Consider the following 11,800-nt stretch of genomic DNA (forward strand, 5'->3'; position numbering starts at 1 on the left):
ACTGGCAGTTTGAAACTTTTGCTGGGTGAGACTAAAAGACTTTCCAGGTTGCATGTGAAAAAGGACACCATCTCCAGTTCATATATAGCAACTGACCAGCTCTCTGGAGTTGGAGGTCAGGCTTGACAGCCACACCATAACCACTAGCATGGGCTCCTTGTTCCTGTGTTTTGTCCCTATGAACACCTAAATGATCTGAGGGACACAAAGAATGTCTTTTTTGAAGCTGTTAAACCTCTGTAACTTTGACATTTTCTCAAACAGGTCCAGAGAGATGCCCCTCAGTATACACACCTGGTCTTTGTGGCCAGGTGTCCAATGGATTGGCAGGGTGGGGGTGGGGCAGTCATGTGCTGCATCTTCACACACACTATTGGTGCCCATGCTGGCCTTTGCCCCAGTGCCTGATTCTCATAGCTTTCAGGACTGGACTTCCCACATGGCTGCAGCCTAGCTGTTTTCCTCACCTTGGTGAGATTTCTGGGCCTCTGCACATCTATGGTTTCTTTTACTCATCAAACCAATTACCTTTTATGCTTAAGCCAGTTATGTTACTTGTGCAGTAGATGCAGGATGCTGAAAGTATCTCCAACTATCTTCCAGTGTGACATATTTGCATGGCTAACTGCCGTGTGAACAACCAATCCTCTGGGAAGATACCATCTTTCCAGACAGTAACTCAAGCATTTAGTATTAATGTCAAATTTGTTTTTTGTCTTTTATGGTTCATGCATTTTGTGTTTTAATCACTATTTCCCTACCCCAATGTCATAAAGATGCTTATCAGATCTTCTCTATAGGCATTTTTTAAGATGTAGATTTAGCTCAAAGTTGATGTTGATACTGCTGTTTACAGACCTTCCTATTTTCATATTTGTTTTTGATCTTGAAGTTGTGAATGGTGTAAAAACAGGCTCTAACTGCATTTTCCCTTATATCGATAGCCATGTATCCATACAACTATTTACTCTATAATCCATCTTTTCCCTACCAATGAATAGTGCAATATTTGTCATATATCTTATTCTATATAGACATTCTGTTTGGGGGCTCTCTGCTCTCATAGCTGATGGCCCTACAATTGTTTAAGAATTCTAGTTACTGTTAGAATTACTACAGTTTCATAATAATTTCATATATCTTATAGGACAAATCTATATCCTATTTTTCCTCAAAATTGTCTTAGTTATCTTTGAGGGCTTTTCTGTCTTAATTTTTACAGTCTTAAATTCTGGAGGAAAAAAACTGAAGGTTTTGGTTGGAATTGTGATGAAATTGTAAACTAGGTGAGAAGAGACAATATTTATTGAATATTCCTAGCATGATGATGGTAGGTGTCTCCATTAATTTTGGTTTTCTTGTTTTTTATTTTACATAAGCTTTGTAATTTTCTATTTGAAGTTCACACATATATTTTTATTACATTTGTTCCTATGTACCATTTATTATCTACTCCTTTTCTATGTATAGGTATATACATATACATACACATATGTATATATCTATATTTAAAAAAACCTCCATGGCTCTATAGAAATAAAATTAATTTTTGCATATAGATGGACCCCCCAGTCCAGCAAATACTATTATTTATAAAAATCTGTCTAATTTATTTGGGTTTTTTTCTACATAGCCCTTCTCATTGCTGAAAATTACTGATAAAGAGAAATCAAGTAAAAAAAAAAAGTAAAAAGACAAAGATGGTCTGTAAGGGACCAAAGATAAAAAATGGCAGACTTCTCATCAGAAATAATGCAAACCAAACAGCGGAGAGGCATCTTTAAGCTGCTGAAAGAAAGAACAAAACTGTTCACCTAAAATTGTATACCCAGCGAAAACATCTTTTTTGAAACATCTTTTGAAAATGAAAGTGAAATAAAGCCTTTTTCAGAATTCATCACTAGCAAACTAGTGAGAAAAGTTAAACTCCTTCAGGCAGAAGGAAAATGATACCAGGAGAATTTGTGGCTCTACATAAAGGAATAAAGAGCATCAGAAATGGTAAAAATGTGGGCATCTAGGACTTTAAAAAAATATTTAAACCTCTTTAAAAAAGGAGAAATGGTCTGGGCGCCTGGATGGCTCAGTAGGTTAAGCACCCGACTTAGGTCAGGTCATAATCTCACAGCTTGTGAGTTTGAGCCCTGCATCCGGCTCTGTGCTGACAGCTCAGAGCCTGGAGCCGGCTTTGGATTCTGTGTCTCCCTCTCCTTCTGTCCCTTCCCCACTCACAATGTCTCTCTCCCTCCTTCAAAAATAAATAAACATTAAAAAAATTTTAAAAACGATTGGTCAAAGAAAAACTACTGACATTATTTTGTGGAGTTTATGAAGTATTTAGAAATAAAATAACAAAACCTTGAGAGGGAATGGAAAGATGTTATAATGTTCTTGTCATAACCTACTTGAACTAGTGCATAATTATTTGAAGGTAGCCTGCAACAAGTCAGCGATTTATACTGCAAACCTAAGGGCAACCATGCACACACACACACACACACACACACAGAATATTTATAAGCCAATGAGAGAGACAAAATAGAAATACAAAAAATTCAATTAGTGCAAAATAATACTGGAAAATAAGCCAGAACAACAAAAAAGGAACTAAGAACAAATGGGAAACAGAAAACAAATAAGAAGGTGGTATATTTTAAACCCAACTAATATCCATAATCAGATAAAATGTAACAGACCCAAACACTCCACGGATTTTCAGATTGGATAAAAAAGACCACATTATATATTACCTTCAGGAAACCCACTTTAAAAACACCCACGGAAACACTAAAAGATGAGAAATAATTACTGTATGACACTTTCTAAAAAAAAAAAAGCTGGAGTGGCTGTATTAGTATTAGACAAAGAAGACTTCAGAAGGATATTCCTAGACAAACAGCCAATTTATAATGATAAAGGAATGAATTTGTCATGAGGAATAGTCAATGTTTATATTTCTAACAACAGATTCCAAATACATGATAGAACTAAAAAAAATTTTTTTTGTAGCCTTCAACAATTTATAATTGGAGATTTCAACCACCCTTCTCTTAATAACTAAAATACATCAGTTGGAGTTATTAAAATTAAAAACTTCTGCTTTTAAAAATACACTTTTAAGGAAAGGAGTAAGAAGCCAGATTGGAAAAATCTTTATAAGACATGTATTTGATAGAGGGCTCTTACAACTCACTAGGAAGACAACCCTAATTTAAAAAATAGGGAACATCTTTGAACCAAACTCCAAAAATATACAGATAGCAAATTAGTATACGATGCTCAATACTTTAGAGAAACATAAGCTAAGGTTACTACGATACCATTCACGTTCGGTTTTAAGCAGGTCCTATTCACACTGGTGAGGGAAACATCACAACCCTAAGGTTGTGGGGATGGCTCAAGGTGGGCAGGTGAGATCAACAGTTTTAAGTTACAGGTACTCACAGCCCGTGGGAAGGGGAGTCTGCATGTTATGCAGGGCCACATGGCAGTAACATTTGGAAACAGGGAACAATTAGGGGCTGTGGGAAGGAAGCTTTGTAGCATTATGAGGGGGGTGTGCCTCCTGGTTGCTGCAGAAGGATGTGATTAATTCTGTGTCTTCTGTGAATAATTCAGTGTCTGGCATGAAACTGAAACCCGCTGCTGGGGGCAAGTGAACGGTGCCAGGTCTCCTTGGTAAGGAGGGCTGTTTGGCCAGGGACCCTCATCCACGGCTGCAGGGTGGGTTGGGCACTCGTGGTTCGGCCACGTGAGGCTCTCCCCATTTGACCAAATGCCAGGACAGCACGTTAATTCCAGCCTTACTTTAACTGTTTCCTGGTGCACACCCACTATAAGGTTGACAAAACCAAGTGTTGGTGAGAATGCTGAGAAAGGGAACTCCTAAATTGCTGGTGGGAAAAGTAAAATGGTACGGTCATTTTGGAACAGTTTCGTGGTCTCTCAAAAAGGTAAACATAACTTTATACCATGACTCAGCTATCGCTTCTAGGTATTTACCCAAGAGAAATGAAAATGTGTCTTCAAACAAATGCTTGTATTCAAATATTTGGGCAGCTTTATTCATAATGCCCCCAAACGGGAAATAACCATCAACAGATGACACAATACAGAAATCGTGGTATTTCCACATAATAAAATAACCCACTCAGCCATATTATGGGAATGAACTACTAATACACACAATATAGATGAATCTCAAAAGCCAAAAACTATAGGGTTACATTTATATGAAATTCTAGAAATGGCAAAATTAAAATAGCGAAATGCAGATTAGTGGCTGCTAGGGACAAGGATGGAGGGAGAGGATTAATCACAAAGAGGCATGTTCTGTATCTTGATTAGGGTGATTGTTACAATATATACATTGTCAAAGCTTAAAATTGGTGAATTTGGTTGTACTTAAATTATTCCATAATAAGGCTGATGAAAAAAACATGAGGGAAAAGCCCTCCAGGCCTAGGGTTCTACTATCAGCAAATTACCTCAGGGCAGCTGCTATTTTAGGTAAGTTTGAGACTCTACATTTCTGCTTCCTCTTGTCCCGTTGGAATTTCTTCTAATTTCTTGTGATATTCATTGTTTTCTGTTGCTTCTTTGATTCGTTGATTTTTAAAAATATCTTTTCTGACATATTGCCACAAGCAGAAATCTCATTTTCTTTCAAAATCCACTGGCTTTTCGCGCTTCAAATGAGATTTATGTACTTTTTTTGTGCAAAATTTCCTCACCATTTTTAATGGGAGAAACTCCTATTAAGGCTAAAAAATATCCATGCTTAACGTGGAGAACGATTTTAAAAGTTATCAACTTGGAAATTAATGCTACATGCTATTTCCCATTTTAAAATCCATTATCAGATACAAAAATGTATATATCTAAACAAAGCGGAGTTAAAATTGAAATTAAGATGCTGAATTGAGCAGTCAGTAGAAGTGGACTACAAAATTTGTATTTTAATGTGATATGGGGGCTACAGGGGATCTATGTGTTCATCTATCAAACCACAAAAAAACCTGAGAACATCCCATGTACCAGGCATTGTGCTGAGTGTGGAGGGTCCATCAGTATGCAAACCACAGGATGTCTTCTCACATGTAGCTCCCAGTGTGGCAGGGACGACAGACCTTATGTGACAACTGTGAATAATGGCTTTCATAACGTACAAGTTGAAATGAAGACAACATCCAGGTGCTTTCATATGTAACGGGAAGCCTAATAAGCTATGTTAGGGACCATGGGAATGTAAACTGGAGGAAGTTTGGTTTGATGGGAAACCACGGGGTAAATAGAAGTTTGCTAGATACAGCACAGAGGATAAGAAACAATGACTGGGCAATTAGGAGCATTTCAGGTAAATGGAACAGTGTAAGGTCATGGTAAGTCCAACACATTCAAAAACTGAAGAAAGTTTTTGAAGAGGGAAAATGGAACATAACGCAGTAATTCAAAACATGTTGCAAAGTTGAGAAAAAGATAAATGGAATACTGCAATGCTTTTATTAAAGTCTTCACCTGTGGCGGGTATTTTAGTTTTATAGTTTGAATGTCATCAGAACTCAAACACAAATCAAATTCTAGACTAGTAAATTCAGGCTTACTGAAATGACAAGGCTCAGGGAAAACATTCTGATTGGGTCAAGTTTATGAATGCCTACTGGTTTCTTCGGCCATCCTCTCCTGTCTACTCAGATCTAATCCATCTATTGGTAACTGTTTCATAAACATTTTCTTAATATCAGATGCATCTTTTCCTCTCATTTAAAGCTTCTCAAATTGGGTTGTATAATTTAAAAAAAATTTTTTTTTAACGTTTTATTTATTTCTAGGAGAGAGAGAGAGACAGCGCGAGCAGGGGAGGGTCAGAGAGAGAGAGGGAGTCACAGACTCCAAAACAGGCTCCAGGCTCTGAGCTGGCAGTCAGCACAGGGCCCGACGTGGGGCTTGAACCCACGAACCGCGAGATCATGACCTAAGCGAACGTCGGACGCTTAACCGACTAAGCCACCCAGGCGCCCCTGGTTGTATAATTTTTTTTAAAGACCATTTATCATGGAATTATAATTTAAATGTAAAATATGGATTCCCAAAATCACTTTCCATTCAGAAAGGTTACTGATTCTAGGACATAATACTGAAAAGTTAGTATGTGTGCAGTAGAGGATTGCTTGTTACACCTTGGGCAATATAATTAAGGTAAAAAACTGAGGAATTTCTCAGCATAGAAGATATTGGTATGGACTGTGAATGTTTAGTAAGGAATCATTTCTGAGACACTAAACAATAATTTGTACAAAGTTTACACCTAATTTTGGAAAAAGAATGCTTTAACTCCTAGTTATACCTAATTCAACTGAGTAAAGAAAAAAAATTAAATGCATTCAAAACCCTAAACTATCCATTCAAAAGGGGAAAGAGTCCAAGATACTGAACATGGGTTATAAAAAGTTATATTTAGATTAAAGCAATTCAAAAGAATCTGAATTTAAAAGCTTAGACTCAAGGGGCGCCTGGGTGGCTTAGTCGGTTGGGTGTCCGACTTTCGCTTAGGTCATGATCTCGCGGTTCGTGGGTTCGAGCCCCGCATCGGGCTCTGTGCTGACTGCCGGCTCAGAGCCTGGAGCCTGTTTCAATCTGTGACTCCCTCTCTCTCTGACCCTCCCCTGCTCATGCTGTCTCTCTCTCTCCTAGAAATAAATAAAACATTAAAAATAAAAAAAAGCTTAGACTCAAATGTTTATGATAAATTATTGCAGTCTAAGCTCAACACATGAGGTGTGTAAACGTAAACTAGTGCTCCTCAAATTTAAGACACCTGCAAATTACTTTGTGTTGTCGGTGCCTCACAAATCTGATTCAGCAAACTCGGTAAGTGGCTTCAGACTTTTTATTTTTAGGAAGATTCCAGTCCAAGACCTCAGCAATATATTAGACCAAACATTAATATATTAATGTATCCCCCCACCATGCAGATACTAAATTGAAGATAATCTTTAAATAACATCAATTTAAATCAAATTTAAGATCTTAGAATATATTTTCTTTCAGTCCCATTATTTCTCTCCATCTCCACTGTCATCATAAACCGAGTCACCCTTATTATATCTTTCAGAGGTTACTGTGATGGCCTCCTAAATGGTCTGTTTGCCTCTAGTCTTGGCACCTTATTCATTCACCATAAAACAGCACTAAAATAAATGCTTCAGAGTCAAATCTGGTTAGATAATCTGCTACTTACCTTTTCACACAATACAAACTGTCCATGGGGCCTTGAACCACCATTCCCTCCACTCACACCTCATGACACACACTCAGTGGGCTAGTTTTGGTGAATTTCCTTCAAATGGCCTTCCTCTCAAGACTTTGTTTATGCAAGCCCTTTTGCTTAAATCATCCCTGGCTATCCCTCATCCATCCCTTAGGACTTAAATCAACAATACTTTTTAGAAGCATTCTCTCTACTCCACATTAGTCAGATGCATCATTTTTCCCTTTAGGTACTTACTAGATATTGTCATTACTGACTCAGCTGTGCTGTCTTTTCCTGCTCAAGCTTTTAGCTTAGTGACAAAAGGAATCATGTTCGTCTCGTTCTCTGCTTATGGCTAGTGCCTGGTGCACTGACAGGCACCCAGTAAATAACTGAATCTGCTTTCATTCTAAGTAAATCATTAACATACCAACAAACTATGAAGATCCTTTTCTAGAACACATGCCAATCAGATCCTCCATCAATACGTGCCTTCCACTGAGAGGACATAGCAGGACTGACCAGATTGCAACTTTCAATTCAATAAAATCTTACTTATCTGGAAACCTTGATTATAATTTATAATTTCATTATAATTTGATAACCATTCAGTCAAAGAATAATTACTAAGTACCACTTAGCTTGTAATAAATAAATAAGCAAACCAATAATCAAATGCTAGGGACTAGGGAGAAATAAACATTGGAAGACAGATGGAAAACCAAAAGACAGAACAAATGGAGTTTAAAGTCAGATAAACCAATAATAACTACAAAATCGGTGCACAAATCAAAAGTATAAACATGGTCCTAAGGCAACAAAGAGACAGGAGCATGTAATTTGGCTTCTGTGGTTGATAGAAGCCTTTTGAAGGAAGGTGCAGTGTCTTAGAAGCAGAAATTTGCCAAATGGAAGGAAAGTCATTTTCCACAAAAGAAACAGTGTGCAAAAGCATGCGTGAGGAGAGTACTGTGTATACAGACTACAGAATGGGAGGAGAGGGCTCTTGAAATGTAGCTGAGACTTCAAAGAAAAGATCTTTGCTGTCCAGGGTAAGAAGTTTGGGCTTTGCTCAGTAGGAGGAAGGGAAAGAAACTTAAAGCATTTAAGCAGCAGCACAGCATAACTGAAGGAACAATTCAGAATAGCAGTGTGGCTACACTGGAGGAGGAAGGCTGGAAGCGGAGGTCCGTGAACGGTGCCAGCACTGAGAAGGGGGGAGGCAGCGGCAATGGGAAAGGAGATACAAGGATGAGAGAGGATGCACAAAAGGGCTCCGAGTGGGAGGTTAGGAGTAGGGATCTCGGGCTGAGTGAGATTCTGCGTTTCTTGAGAGCAGCGTCACTAAAACACATCAAAAACAAACCACCTGAATTTACATTTAGAGATGGGAATGAGTGCTCCTTCACCACAGTGGAGGATGAGGGAAATGGTGAGTGAGTCAGTAGTAATGGGTCTAAAAAATGATCAAATCCTGGCCCCACTGTAATTCAAAAGAATAGTTTTCCATTTATAACAAGCAGTAAAGTTTTCATAAACATCCTAAACAGACACACATTCTTAGAGAATCTCAGAAGTTTCAGAAATGGCAAAATAGTAAAAGAAGGAGAAACACCATCTAGTGAGGACCCAGAAAGAAGGAACCTAGTTGGTAAATTTTATTGATAAAGCACATAAGTGAGAAGTGGTACAAGTAGATGAGGAATGCACGGTCCAATCTATAGGGACAATCAAGACAGTTAAAAAAAACAGGCAGAGAATAACTCTAGTGCATATGTACAAGTGTCTTTTAGGACTTCAACACCTAAGTTATTGAAGAGCTATACCCAATTTATACATTTGGGATACTTATTAAGTCTTCTGTTCTTAACTTTAAAATGTTGAGTTGAACATTTTGCATTTAAAACCTTTTTTAAAAACTCAAAATTTTCTATTAGTGATTTAGGGCTTCAGAGAAAAAAATAAGACATGTGCTATATAGTCCCTATTCCTACAAGTATTAGATATAAATAAAAATCATTATAAAAATAGTATGAATTTTAACCACCACCTCCCCAAATAAATTTGCATGCTCTCAACATTGCTACTACTGTCGGTTCTAGTTTTCCAGCTTCCTTCACTCTGAACAGTACAAGAAACATGCCATTTTCACTAGAAACATTAAAAGTCAAGTGACACAACAATTAAACTTTTCATTTTGTAGTTAAGTTTCACACTACTCCACCTCTTCACCTTCTATACAACCTTCAGCTGAAAGAAAGGACAGATGAACCTGGAGATTGTTAAAAAGTAAAAACTAAATCTGTAATGTTGTTATTTGAGTTCCAAAAGTGTTGTAGTTTGTAAAATTGACAAGGTTCTTTAATTTTTAATGCTTCCCCAAGTGCCTGTCAATTATACAGCCGTGAGTAATGAATGGCATAACTTGCAGGTCCAAGTTTTATTTTTTAGTGAGCATATGCATTCCATGTTAAAACATTACATTAAAAATGCTAGAATAAAACAAAAAAATATAGAACTTTCTCCAACGTATTAATCCTTCTCTTTGCCTAGGAGTTTTCACATAGCGATATTACTTTTATCTTTTCTGACCAGTACTTTACCTTACTCATTCTTTGTAGTGTTCCTAAATAATCTCTATCCAGACCTATTCACTAATATAGACAGGGCAGCACAAGCTACAGATGCCTTTGTTGGGAATAAAATAAATACCTTTCATCTGGGTTATGGGAGAATTAAGGGCATGGAGTTAGTGAAATTTCCAATTAAGGGTTTAATAACATAGCCCCAAATAATGTCTCCATGATTCTCCTCACTTTCTCAAGACCCTCAAATTAATCAAAAGGGGTTTAAGGTTACAATCTACTTACCAAATTGTTTGAGAGAAAACTTTAAGAGTAAAATAATCTGGCAATCTCTTCAGTAACGTCAAAGTCAAATTAGCTTTGTTTTCCACAAAAACTATGTTGTCAAGATAGTATAAGTGTAAATGTACAGTGTTATGCGTGGATTATATTAGTTTTGTTTTGTTAGGCAAATATTTTAAAAATTGGATTCCCAATTTCCACTTGATAATAAAAAACAACTTTTACTACATTTTCAATAGCTACTTATATTTTCTATACTATGTGCAAATTAGGGTTAAAGACGTTTCAAGTCATCTAGATGTTATGTACAGTTGACTCTTGAACAAGGGTGTTGGGGAAGTCCACCCTCCATGCAGTCAAAAATCTGCATGTAAGTTTGGACTCCTCAGAAACTTCTCTACTAAGAGCCTGCTGTTGACCAGAATTCCAACTGATGACATAATGCTACATATCACCTTTTTGATGTTAGGGGTATGATACCCGGTATTGTAATAAGGAAAGAAAACGTCACTAAGAAAATCTTAAGGAAGAGAATGTACATTTACAATAGTGGGCCATAAAAAATCCACGCAAATGTGTACCTGGGCGGCTCCAGGCAGCTGACACGTATGCTGCACGACGGTCCAAGGTACACGTGTGCTGTGTCAGCCAAGGGCAGGGAGGGAAGAAAGACAGAGAAAATGAGACCAATTTATTTCTTCTGTTTTAAACAAGAAAACTCGAAAAAGTTCGTTTAATTGGAACTGAGTTTCTCAAAAGAGAAAATATAAAATATGGGAAATCACTTGTTTTAATAAAAGGTAAAATACTGGTATATGAGCCACAAGGTGGTGCTATAATTCCATGCTGGTCCTGATTATTTTAGATAAAAGCAGTATTTTTTCTTTTATGACTGTGATTTCTTGATTTTTTATAAATTTTTTCTAATTGAAAAAATAAGGCAAATTGGATTAATTAATTCTAGAAATATCTGCCTTTTTCTAATTCTAAATACTAGTTTTTAAGGTTGTAGGCTAACTTTAATTCTTAAATTTTCAAGTCTAAATACTATGTATTAGAATACTAAAAACAGTTATTTCCACACAGAATTTAAACTAACGGTAATATTTCATGTGACAAATATCAAATTGCACATATAGACTATAAACAGATGACTACATAAAATAAAATCAGATAATTAAATAATAATAAGAAAGAAAACAATACTCCTTTTTCCTCAATAATGGAATCACTTTTCTTAAAAATTAGCCAGGGCTATTACATTTTTTTAATTTATAAAGTTAAAAAAAGATAATTTCTCTAGTAATTTATCTAGGAATTTAAAGTGAATTTCAGTTTTCTCTTGATTTAACTTCATCTAAGACTTTTTCTCTCTCTAGAAAAACATCTAACTTCCCATCACCTAAAAAAACCCCAAAAACCTTACTGTGCGTCTTGTATACTGAAAGGCCCCCATCTGTGCCTGTGCTGCTGGTCTGAAAATGTGCTGTGGAGTAGAGCTCTAAAATACTCAGCACATTTCTCATGCTGAACTTTCTGACCAGCTTCCAAATACAAAAAGAGAGTTACACCCTCATTTTCTCAGTGTTAACTGAAAACATACTGCTGCTTTTTGATTAACATTAAAATTGTATTTTTATTTTCAATGAGCATTTCTGATTTCTCATTACAACATCCTAGT

Source organism: Crocuta crocuta, unplaced genomic scaffold (assembly GCF_008692635.1).
Source record: "Crocuta crocuta isolate KB4526 unplaced genomic scaffold, BGI_CrCroc_1.0 scaffold158, whole genome shotgun sequence".
NCBI lineage: Eukaryota > Metazoa > Chordata > Mammalia > Carnivora > Hyaenidae > Crocuta > Crocuta crocuta.